The following is a 13,395-nucleotide window of genomic DNA, read 5'->3' as shown; positions in this document are numbered from 1 at the left end:
CTCGAATAATTTTCACCGCTTGGCCTCCTAAGTAGATCATGGATAAAAATACTACCTTCCATCATATTTTCGAATGGGGAATCAAACCTGACCATATAGGCTGAAGTCATACACAACCCCTTGATTTGTCCAATTGCCATTGGGTTACCCATGGGTGGGTACCTTTTCAAAATATTGTTTTTCCATTGATTGAGTTGAAACTATCTTCCATCATATTCTGAATATTTAAATCTAAAAAAAAGAATCTCAAACATGTTAAAGGGTTTAGGGCTTCAATAGGGGTGAAACCAAAAATTTAATTCGGGTGGTCGGGAGAGCTGAATTTTTTTGTTTTGTTTTGTCTTTAAATTACACTAAATTATATTTATAATTGTTTGCAATTCTAGTTGGTATGAGAAACTTTTTAAATAGATGAAGAATCATAAACCTAACAGTGGATACAAAGAGCCTTACCCTTTGAAATTTATTTTTTTCATTGAAAAGAAATGCTAATTATATGATAATATCAAGAAGGAAAAATGTTGCAAATGAGCGAAAGGGGTAGAGACCTATATTTAATTATTTTTGATAAGGAATGATAAGATAAGAATTCTTTAAATTAGGATTAGGAAATCTTTTTAATAAGAAATAGAGAAAAAAAAAAATTCCTTTCGTTAAGATTGATAAAATAAAAGATATAAGTTTTAATAATGAGGATGGATATACAAACTAAAATAATCTTTAAGGATTATAAATAAGTATAATGTAAATATGTATATAGAATAATTATTTAGTGGTATTATATTGGAGTTGTAAATTAACTAGTTTTTACATTTAAATATTATCATCTTAGTTTTATTCAAACAATTAGCCATAAGAAACACGAATTAAAAAAAGCAAAAACTCAATTTTTATAACTATTCTAATTTAACATTTTTTTTCCCCAATAAATTTGACAAATCCCAATATAAAGTTTATTTTTGATGTGAATTAGAATTAGAACGGAGTGGTGTTATTCAAGCTCCATGCAATCTCTTTGTAAGCTCCAATATCGATTAAAAAAATTATATTCAAAAATTTAATTTATTCGGAATTGTCATTTTTTTAATCTTTTTAACCTAATTCTATTCGGTTGAGAAACAACAAAATAATCATGAATGAGAAATAACAAAATAAATAATAAGATTTCATTAAAAAATTTGCCCTGATTTACCTTTTGCCCATGATTTACCTAGGGGACTACGACAGTTGATTGTGTAGGATAGTTTTCCTGAAGATTAGTTGAGGTGCGCGTAAACTAATCAGATACATTAGTTAACAAAAGGAAAAAAAAAAAAAGATTTCAGTAGAAAAGAAATTATTAGTATACTTTTACCTTTATTTTCTTTTTTAATTAATTACTTCCACCGACTATGCATGATTTAAATTAATTTAGAGATAATAATATATTATCTAATTAATTATAGAAATAGAAGATGAATGGATTATATGTACCCATAATACATGAAAAACTTGGGGTTTGATTTTAAGGAATGAGAGCCAGAGAATCCCCATCTCTTGCGCAAGTTATATGGACCAAGTTCATACTAAAGCCAACGGTTAACGGTCTCTTGAATGTTTGTTTAATGCGCGCCAAACATTCTCATTCCTCCATGGCTATTCAACCTATAACTTCATCTCTTTACTCTCATTTTCATATTTAACTCCTCCTCACTCTCCTATGTTTCTCCATTTACGTTTTTCTGGACACCTCCCACTCTAAATTTCACAAGGCCCCCAGAAAATCTCCAAGAATCATTCGCAAATCCAATGAAGATGTACCTCCATTCTCAGTTTGATCATTAATCTTCATCTTTTTCATAACTTGCATAAATTTAACTCATTAAAATTGTTTAAAATTTGTAATTGTCAGGATTATCTCATAGATGCTCCTGTTTCTGTTGGTGATGGCTTTTCTTCAGTGGAGGTACCCATCAAATTAGTTATTTCATTTTTAACTGGTTAATTATTAAGAATATTATTGAAGGAGAATGTGGTTGTTTGTTCAGGCAAATATTCAGATGGGGTCGTCACCTTCTGATGAATGGTTTAAGCAAGGAAAAATGTTAAATGTACAAGGAAAATTCTGTGTAGTAAAATTTTTTTTTAAGGGTTAAAGGCTCATTGTGTCCCTGAATAAGTTATAATAAATTTCCTCGTAGCGTCGTTGAGGTTTGAGAAGAAGTATCAAGCATCAAGGGTGCCTATTGATAAAAATTGAAATGTTTCTTGGTTGTTTAGTAATGTTGCTCACCAATACGAATTTAAGAATCTTTTTTGCTTTGAAAGCACATCCTGTCTCTGGTTCTGGTGAGAAGGCAAAAGAACCTGTTTTCCGACTTACTAGGGGCTGCTTCTCAGGCCCAGCTGATGTTTTCGGGTAATATATTTGAAATTAATTGAAATCTTCTGTAGACTATTACCAATAAGTAGTTTCAATAGTGTTTTTGATTAAGATTTGATATTGCAGGGTTTACCGATTGAAACATGCTCTCTCTATATATGATTTTGTGCCTTAGATGGTTCTGCGTCAAAAGTGGAAGTGCAGATAATCATTCAGTTTTGTTGATTCATGGTTTCCCTTCACAAGTGAGTTTATTCCTCGATCAATTATAAACATTATGCGTAACATCACTGTTTGTTTTTCATGATTTTATGTGACATGCCTATTCTTATCGCAAAGTCCTTCCTACATCGCCAAGAACTATCATGCCATTGCTTTTGATTGGCTAGGTAACATCATGCTCTTAGTATATGGTGAATTGTAGTGAAAGAGGGTTCACTCCCAAAAGAATATAAACTGATATGGAAAATTTATGCCTTTTTCTCTCTTCTTCAGGCTTTGGATTTTCAGATAAGCCTCAACCCAGATATGGATTTGACTATACTCTCGATGGTAATTATTTATTAGCCTCATGGTGGCGATTCGCGAATGAGAGTATAGATTGGTTTAGTTTCTAATGCAACAGCTTTCATTATCAAATTATGAAAATGAAAACATATTGTCTGTTTGTATGGTTGCAGAATATGTGGCATCCTTGGAGTCTGTTATTAATGAAATTGGTAGCGACAAGGTCTGATGTTGTCCAGGCATGTTTTCCTTCTTTGATTGTCAAAGTTCGGATATAGCAGCTAACTTATCTATAATGTTTAGTAAAATGAAACTGGAACTTCCTATTTTGATGTGCTTCTGTTAAAGTGTGAACCTATTTATGAGAGCTGAAGTTGTCATTGGCAGAAGTGGGAAGCTACAGCAAGTGGACGAAGGAAAAAGAGATGAACGATCGCTGCAGCGACAGAACTGGTAGCTGCAGCGAGCACTGAAAAGCAGCGCTGAACATGAGAAGAACGACAGCCGCGGCGATGGAGATGGTGGCCGCGGCGAGCGTCCTGGGCCGTAAAAAGTTCCAGCTTTATTCTTTTTCCTGTTTTCTAGTATTCTAGTTTTAGAATAACTCTTATTCAAAGAGATTGGTTGAGTCAAATTAGGGAAGTAGAACTTGATTAGGAATATTAGTTCATAAGGGTTTGCTTGTATCTAACTAGGAAAGTAGAATCTGTTTTGAAGTAGAAGTAGTATTTCCTTGTTGTATAAAAGTAGTTAAACATTAATGAAAAATTATGAGAGTTCATTGTTTCCTTCAGTAAAAGTGTTAAAGTTATGCTTCCAATTCCAACAATTAGTATCAGAGCGGAGTTTTCTTAAGGGATCTGTGGAAGGGTTCTTAAGAGGGAGAGCAAATACACTTGAGAGAGAAGAGAATCTGAAAAGAAGATGGCTCCATCATACTCAATGCCACCAATTCCTATATTTACAGGTAATCTCTACCATATTGGAAGGTGAAGATGTAGGGGTTTCTACAGGCTGCTGATTTGTGGGAAGTCACCAAGACAGGAGGAGACTTTCAAGAACTGCCAGAGGATCCAACGATCGCTCAAATGGAGTTACAAAAGGCAGCAGATAGGAAGAGAGCAAGGGCTTGTCATACCTGCAATCGGCTGTGATTGAAGACATCTTTATGAAGATCATTGCCTGCACTACCGCAAAGGAGATTTGGGATAAGTTGCAGACAGAGTATCAAGGTTCTGAGAAGACAAGGAACATGAAGATAGTCACGTTGAAGCGGCAACTCGACAGTATGAGGATGTCCGAGACGGAGAGTGTATCACAATATTCTGATAGGCTAATGAAGATTGTGAATGAAATCAGAATCTTGGGCGAAATTCTTCCAGAGGAGAGGTTAGTCGAAAAAGTTCTGGTGAGTGTGCCAGAAAAGTTCGAGTCCAAGATTTGTCTCTTGAAGATTCTAGGGATATTAAATCAATTTAATGGCTGACTTGATAAGTGCTCTTGAGGCACAAGAACAAAGGAGGAAGATGAGGAATGAGAGCGGGTTAGAAGTTGCTTTTCAAACAAAGGCTGTGATCAAAACCAAATTTCAGAGAAACGGGAAAAACTCTGGTAAGGGCAGGGAGATGGTAAGAAGAAAGGTCAAATCCTTTGTAATTATTGCAAGCGGAATGGTCAGCAGAAGTTGATTGTTATAAAAAGAAGAGAGATTCCTCAAAGACTGCTGGTCCTGCAGTAAACCTGGTCACTTGGAGAAAGATTGTGATCAAAAGAAGAACCAACATCAAGCACAATCCAGTCAATCACAAAAGCAACAAGTAAATCTTGTGGAAGATGAAGATGAAGAAGAGTTGTGTTACCACCTTGATGGCAGATGTTCAACAACAAGAAAGCTCTGGTTTATTGATAGTGGATGCACTCAGATATGACTGGCAAGGGAGAAATATTCACGCATTTGGAAGACATGAAAGGGATGGTCAAACTTGGCAATGGAGATAGAGTTTCAATCAAGGGAAAGAGCACCATAGCTGTACCAACAACAAAGGTATTAAATTATCATGATGTTCTTTAGTACCTGACTTAGATCAAAATTATTGAGTGTGGGTCATTAATGCAAAAGGGTTTAGGCTTGAATTTGCTGATAATAAATGTGAGATAAAAGATCCTAGTGGGGTAGAGTTTATGTGTGTGCCTATGAAAAACAGGAGTTTTGTAGTAAATTGGAGCTTTATGGATGTCAAAGCTTTTAGTAGGGAGGAAAATGAGTCATTGTTATGGCATAAACGATTGGGGCACTTCAACCTCAATTCAATCAAAATCGTTGTAGATAAAAATATGGTGAAAGATGTTCCTACTATTAGGGTTTGTAATGAGGTGTGTGAAAGTTGTCAACTAGGAAAGCAACATAGAGTACCTTTTCCAAGTTCAGCAACTTGGAGAGCCAAAGAGAGGTTAGAATGGTTCACTCAGATTTATGTGGACCAATGAAGACACCGTCCTTAAATGGAGGTAGATATTTTCTTTTGTTCATTGATGATGCAACAAGGATGACGTGGATATACTTTTTGAAGTTAAATCTGACGTGTTTGGTGTTGGTAGTTTCAAAGCAATGGTGGAAATCTAAAGTGGAATCTCTTTAAAATGTTTGAGGACTGACAATGGCAAAGAATTTCTTCTGCGAATTTCTTTTGTGCAGATAATGGAGTTCAACGTCAATATACCGTGAGCTATTCCCACAGCAAAATGGAGTAGCCGAAAGGAAAAATAGGACTGTCATGGAGATGGCTCATTGCTGTTGGCTGAAAAAAATTGCCTAAGGAGTTTTGGGCTGAAGCTGCGAATACCGCAATTTATTTACTAAATAGATTGCCTACTAAAGCTGTAGAGAACAAAAACACCTTGTGAAGCTTGGCGTGGAGTAAAACCATCGCTCAAACACATTAGAGTGTTGGTTGTGTTTGCTACATGGGGATTCTGAAGTGAAGAGAAGCAAGCTTGATGAGAAAGCAGAAAAGGTACTGTTCATGGGATATAGCAGCCAAGCAAAAGGATACAGGGTGATAATCCAAATTCGAAGAAGATCTCAGTGAGTAGAGATGTGGTGTTTGACGAAGAAGCATCATGGAGTTGGAAGCAACAAAAGGAGGAGCAAGTTGAAGAGTCCTTAGAGGAAAACATTGAAGAAAATGAAGAGGTGGATGATGTGGGAGTGAGAGGTATTAGATCACTTGATATATCTATCAAAGATGTAATAGTGCCATGTTAGAACCAACATCGTTTGATGAAGCATGCCTGAGCAAAGGATGGATAAATGCAATGGAAGTATAGATTGCTATGATTAAAAAAAACAAGACGTGGGAGCTTGTTGATGCACCAAAAGAAAAAAAAGTGATTGGTGTGAAATGGGTGTATAGAACTAGCTGAATCCGGATGGGACGATACAAAAGTTGAAAGTAGATAGTTGTGAAGGGTTATTCGCAAATGGCTGGAAGTGATTATTTAACGTTTGCGCCGGTTGCTAGACTAGACACGTAAGGCTTTTGATTGCCTTAGCTGCCCAAAGGAAGTGGGAGATACTTCATCTAGATGTCAAGTCGGCCTTTCTTAATGGTTGGCTTGAAGAGGAGATTTATGTACAACAACCTGAGGGGTTTGTCATCCATAGAAAAGAGGAAAAGGTGTACAAGTTGCGAAAGGCTCTATAGGGTTGAAACAAGCACCAAGAGCGTGGTATAGCCGAATTGATCTTGGGTTGAGGGTCAAGGATTTAGGAGGAGTATGAATGATGCAACGTTGTACGTGAAAAGCAAAGATGGAGGAACCTTAATTGTCTCTCTTTATGTGGATGACTTGTTAATAACGGGCAATGAAAAGAAGGAAATTCAAGACTTCAAACGAAGGTTGATGAAGGAATTGAAATGAGTGACTTGGGAAGAATGAACAACTTCTTAGGTCTAGAGGTGAACCATGGAAGATGGTTTTTCATATGTCAAAAGAAGTATGCTAAGGAATTCTTGAGAAATTTAAATGGAGTATAGCAAACCTACAGCAACTGCTCTGGTACTGAACTTAAAACTCATGAAAGCTGATGGGAAGAAAAAGGCTGATGGTAGAAGATATAGAAGCTTGGTTAGAGCTTAATGTACTTGACGGCAACGAGACGGATATAGTATTTGCAACTAATCTTTTATCTAGATTTATGCAGGAACCAAGCGAAGAACACTCACTGCTGGGAAGAGAGTTCTAAGATAACTAAAAGGAACCAGGACCATGGAGTATGGTTCAAAAGAATTGAGGAGGAGAGGCTAAAAGGATTTGTTGACAGCGACTGGGCTGGAAGTGTTGACGATATGAAAAGCACACTGGATACTGCTTTACACTTGGTTCTGGAGTATTCGTTGGAGCTCAAAGAACAAGAGATTGTGGCGCAAGCACGGCAGAAGCCGAATATGTCGCTGCAGCAGCTGCCACTAATCAAGCAATTGATCCGAAGTAATGAAAGACTTGGAAGAGGAGCAAATGGATGCAACGGTGATTGCATGTGACAATAAATCCGCTATCTCTATTGCGGAAAATCCGGTCCACATGGAAGAACCAAGCACATCAATAAAGTACCATGATGTTCGTGAACGTGAAAATCAAAGGAAATCAAGTGGAGTATTGTTGTTTGAAGTTCAAGCAGCTGATATCTTCACTAAGATTTACCAAAATCAAGATTGAAATTTGAAGAACTTGCTTGGGATGGGCACAAAAAAGGTTCAAGGAGGAGTGTTAAAGTGTGAACTATTTTGGAGAGCTTAAAGTTGTCATTGGCCAGAAGTGGGAAGCTACAACAAAGTGACGAAGGAAAAAGAGATGACGATCGCTGCAGAGATAGGAACTGGTCATGCAGCGAGCGCTTAAAAAGCAGCGCTGAACGTGAAGAAGAACGACAGCCTCGACGATGGAGATGGTGGCCGCGGCGAGCGTCCTGGACCGCAAAAAGTTCCAGCTTTATTCTTTTTCTGTTTTCTAGTATTCTAGTTTTAGAATAACTCTATTCATAGAGATTGGTGTGAGTCAAATTAGGGAAGGAGAACTTGATTAGGAATATTTAGTCATAAGAGTTTTGCTTGTATCAACTAGAAATAGAATCTGTTTTGAAGTAGAAGTAGTATTTCCTTTGTTGTATAAAAGTAGTTAAACATTAATGAAAAATATGATAGTTCATTGTTCCTTCAGTAAAAGTGTTAAAGTTATTGCTTCCAATTCCAACAGCTTCGCAGGGTTACTTTTCGCCTGTGGTTGTTAAATATGCAAGCAATCATCAGGAAAAGCTAAGGATCTAGTTCTACTCAATCCTCCAGTATGCATCTCCTGAAACTTAACCATTCAGTTGTTGAATTCCTTCAACAATAACTCATTCTATTTAGTTGTGATGCTATTAATTGCATTCAGTAACAAACTGAATGATGGTGGTTTTTAGAATGAAGACAACAACATATGCTCCTTCTTGGTTTCTAAGCTAAAAGAAAAAACATGCCAACCTTCCGCAACCTTGTCCATCTTAGCAAACCTTTTGCTCGGTGAAATTTTTTCCCAGGTGAGCAGATCCATTATAATTTTATGAAACATGAGATGTTTGTAGGTGGGGCTAAGTGTGTTTGTGTTTCAAGCAATGTACTATTTCACTGTAACATTACTGTCCTCGAGTACAACTATTGATATCCTTAATGACTTTCTTCTGTGCCTAAATAGGATCCATAAGGGCCAGTGATAAAGCCTGACGAGCTCCGGTCCCAATAAAATGAAAGAAGAGATGATGCAATGGGTTATAGAAGACCTTATCTCACTTCTGGTTCTCGCGGGGGTTCGCATTGAAGCCATTAGTCGAGTGATGAAGAAGGAGCTAAAGGTGAATCAATTATTTTTGCTAATTTTCTTACTTATCGATTATTTATTCACCCTTTGTGTTCGTAAGATACTTGCTAGAGGTTTTTTGTTGACTTTATTCTGTGGATTCTTTACCTCACAGAAATATGGAAGAAACCCAGACAATACTCATGGATAAAAGTTGGAAAGTTCAAACAACAATATGCTGGGGTCAGAGAGTCCGTTGGTTGAACTACGATGGAGTCGAAGATTTATGCAAGATTCAAATCATAAGCTAATCGAACTTCCAATGGTATAAACTGCAATCTCTACTTCATTTAAAGATATTGGAGAAAGTTTTAGTCGTTAGGTTTTTCATGATGATGGAAAAAAATGCACTAATGTGATCTGTTGCATTGTGCAATAGCTAGGCATCATGTACAAGAAGATTGTGGCGGAAAGAAATTGGACAATTATTCTGGAGTTTTAGCAAAAGGAGATGGAATAAAAATATTCTCTATAGGTGTTTATGGGTAACTCATTCTACCAATTTAATTTGAATTTCTTGACATTAAGCTAAGTCAAGACATATAGACCTGTTCAGACTCTTTCTCTTTAATTTTTGATTTATTTGAGGTTGATCAATCTTGTTGGATATCACCAAAATACCGCGACATGAAAGTTCAATGAAGACTCATATTTCCATTCATAATGAATAAATTGTCTAGCCCTTGCAAACGAATCTTGCTGTGTATACAAGATTTGATAGATTAAAAGTGTTGAAGGTGGGAATTTTGCTGGAAATGCGAAAATCAGTTAACATTTGAAAAAAAATTTGGCCCCAAAGGTTCAAGTTTGCTGTTCTTGTTGCAATTGGTGGAGCTGTTGTCTAATGCATTTGTCATGTAATTTGTGATGATGGTTAGTGAGTTCAGCTATAATTAGACTGTATTTGAAAGACGTATTTGATTAGTTGTATGTGTTTAGTTATAATTCAAATTACTAAAATATCCACTGCATTAGTGAAAACAGTGGACTGACTTTATGTATAAATACCCATATTTTTTGAATGCAAAACATACTCAATGCGTGTAGCTCTCTCTCTACTTTCTAGCAAAACCAACAATTGGTATCAAAGCCCTCATTGATCTAAAGTGCCTGAAACACTATCTCTCATATCCATCTTCTCAACCCTTCATGATAACTTCAGTGTCAAACTCTAAACAAACTTGTTCAATGGACAAACATCGACTTCTTACTCCTCTAGTCTTCAATGGTGAACAAAACACATGTGGGCTGTTAAAATGAACACATTCCTTCGAGGCCAACGGCTTGGCAGTATGTAGAAGAAAATAGGCAACAACAAACTGGGACCAAATCCACCTCGAATAAGATCAGAAACATGAAGAATAAGTTTCCAAGGCTCTAAAGGTTGTCTCAATCCATGCAACGTAACAAACCTTGTATTTACAAGGATTATGGCGTGTGAAACACCAAAAGAAGCTTAGGATAAGTTGAGAGGGAGTCATGGGAAGTGACACAACAGGAGGTTACAAGGGTTAAACTGAGAAGGGAGTTCGAAATGTTGAGAAGCCAGAATTTGAGAAGGTGAAGGAGTATGTTGATAGGTTGTGAGTGTAGTAACAAGATTTGGTGTTTGGAGTGGAGTTGATAGATAGAAGGTTTGTTGAGAAGGTTTTGGTGAGCTTGCCCGACAGGTTTGAGTCCAAAATCTCTTCTTTGAGGGCTCAAAAGTTGTCTCGGATCACTTTAAAGCTGGTCCATGCTTACAAGCTCAAGAGCAAAGGAGATCCAAGATAAGAAGATGCAATTGAGGGTGCTATAATGGCAGCTCACCAAGGCAAGTTTTGCAGGGAGGAAGTACGAAGAATGTTAGAGAAAGATGGGGAAGGAAAGGGCTAATAATCAGTGGAAAAATTAGGTTGGATGAAGGATTACCATTTGCTCTCACTGTAGAAGGAAAGGCCATTCCGAGAAGAGGTTCTGGTTCAAGCCAGGAAATCCAATGTAGGGCCTGCAAGCAGTTTGACCACATTGAGAGAATCTTGTAAAAACAAAGGAGAATCATCCAAAACGACAAGTACAAATCATTGAGAGATCAGCAACAAAGCCAAGAATTTGAGTTTACAATGAGACCTGGTTGGTTGATAGCGGCTGCACCAACCACATAACACCAAAATTGCAAGCCTCATCTGTTTGGATAAGACATACAGTCTAGAGTCAAGATTTGGAATGGAGAGTTGTGGATGTCAAGGGTAGAAGTGATGCAGCTGTGCAAACTCAATCAGGTACCGCGCTGATTCTAATGTCCTTTGTTCCAGAAATAAGTCAAAGCTTATAGTGTAAGACAAATGTTAGAAAGAAAAATATCAGTCTACATATTCCAAGACCAGTCCTGCAAAATCTGGACAAGAGGGTTGTGAACTATGAAGGTTTAGGCTGAAGGGAAAAAGCTTCTCTATTGAATGGAAAAAATCAGATTCAGGGACATATTGCTAAGGTAGATGAATATGAAATATGACATAAAAGGTTTGGCAATTTTCATTACCATGGCCTCAAAGAATTCAGACCAAAAGGTTAGTCCAGAACTTGCCTAAGATTGAAGAAACCAAAGGCTGTATGCCTTACTTGTCAACTTGGCAAGTTGAGCAGGCGACCCTTTTGTAAACAAGCTTGGAGAGTGTTGAGAAACTAACTCATCCAAAAGATGTGATGGGATCTATGCAAAACCTTTGAATGGGGAAAATATTTGTCTATTCATGGATGATTGATCTAGGATGTGTTGGGTGTTATTTCTTGCAAGAAAAGAATGAAGTGGCTGATGTGGTAGGAGGTTTAAGCTACAAGTTGAAAACCAAACGTGGTTTAAGCATTAAAACCTGAGGAGTGAAATGGGACTGAGCATACTTTAAGTGAGTTTGAAATAATCTGCAAAGAAGTTGGAATTAAGCATCAATTCAGCAGTCCCTATACTCCATAACAGAATGGAGTTAGTGAGAGAAGAATAGGACTATTATGGAGATGGCAAGAGCATCGTTGTTGAGAAGAGATTGCCGAAATCCTTTGGGCAGAGGCTACCAACAACTGCAATCTATCTACTCAATAGCTTCCCACAAAAAGCCTTGATAACCAAACTCTATTAAAGCCTGGTATGGAGTAAAGCTAGATGCGGATAATCTAAGGTTTGGGGAAACATTGTATGCTCTTGTTCTAGCAATCAAGAGGAGCAAGTTGGATGACAAAGCTATGATAGGGATCTTACGGATATAGCAATCAATCTAAGGCCTAGAGAGTGGATGTCTAGAAACCAAGAAGATACACATCACAAGGTTGTTAAAGTTGATGAGAAGGGTGTCTAGAATGGGAGGAAGACAAAGTTGATGAAGAAGAAGACCATGGCTAACAGAAGGCAGGGAACCAAAATGATGAAGAAGAGAGAAGAAGATGCAGATGAAGAGTTCAATTAGAGGCACCAAACTTTTAGCTGAGGTGGATAGAGGTGCAACATGGCTGACTTGAACCAACAAACTTCTCGAAGTAGCAAAATCAAGGCTTGGAGAGTTTCATGAAGGAGGAGTTAGCAATGTAGTAGAGAAGGTCAGACTTGGAAGCTTGTGGACACTAGAGAATAGAAAAGTAATCCAAATCAAGTGGATTTTCAAGAAGAAGCTTAATCTGGACGATCAGTTAAGCAAAAGCTAGGCTGGTTGTCAAGGTTTTGCTCAACAATATGGAGTTGATTTTAGGACACCTTGCACTAGTAGAGGTATGGAAATAATTAGGTTGCTACTTGCTTTGGCAGCTCAATTTGGCTAGAAAAATTTTCAATTGAATGTCAAATCTGCATTCTTAAATGGTGGCTCAATGAAGAGATTTATGTTGAGTAACCGGAAGGGTATCAAGTTGAGGGCCTGAGAAAAGTTTATTCCTAAGGAAGGCATTATAGGCCTAAAATAGGCTCATAGAGCACTGGTACGACAGAATCAATGACTATTGATAGTTTGGGATATGTGAGGAGTCCGAATGAGCACACCTGTATGTGAGAGAGCTGGAAGGGAATTGGTCATTGTCTCATTGTATGTAGAGACCTACTAATCACTGGAAGCAGTTAAGTCAACATGATGAGTTTAGGAAACCATGCATATGAATTCGAAATAACTGACTTGGGGAAATGTTCTACTTCCTTGTATGGAAATCAATCAAGCTTCATGTGGGATATTTGTCAATCGGTTTGCAAATCAGAAGGTGGGGGGGGATCATAGGTAGATGAGGGATTATATAGAATCTTTAGGTTGGCTGTGTACTTAATAGCAACCATACCTGATCTATGTTTGCAACCAGTCTTCTCTCCCGGTTTATGAGCAACCCGAGTGAAATTCCCCTTTAGGGCAGAAGAAGGTGCTGAGATACATCAAAGGCAACTCTGAATCTAGTGTGTGCTTTAAAAGGTCTGAAGATTTTTTGCTTGTTGGATACTCTAATAGTGATTAGGTGGATCAGTTGATGATATGAGAAGTACATCTGAGTATGTGTTCTTCTTGAATTCTAGAGCTATTTGTGGCTATCCAAAAAGCAAGTAGCTCAGTCCATAGCAAAAGTATAATACATCTTGCTGCTACTGTCGTGAACCAAGCCATTTGGCTGAAAATTTTAGA

Source organism: Pistacia vera, unplaced genomic scaffold (assembly GCF_008641045.1).
Source record: "Pistacia vera cultivar Batoury unplaced genomic scaffold, PisVer_v2 Contig51, whole genome shotgun sequence".
In the NCBI taxonomy this organism is placed as follows: domain Eukaryota; kingdom Viridiplantae; phylum Streptophyta; class Magnoliopsida; order Sapindales; family Anacardiaceae; genus Pistacia; species Pistacia vera.
The sequence above is the reverse complement of the archived record's forward strand: the minus strand, read 5'-3'. Positions refer to the sequence as shown.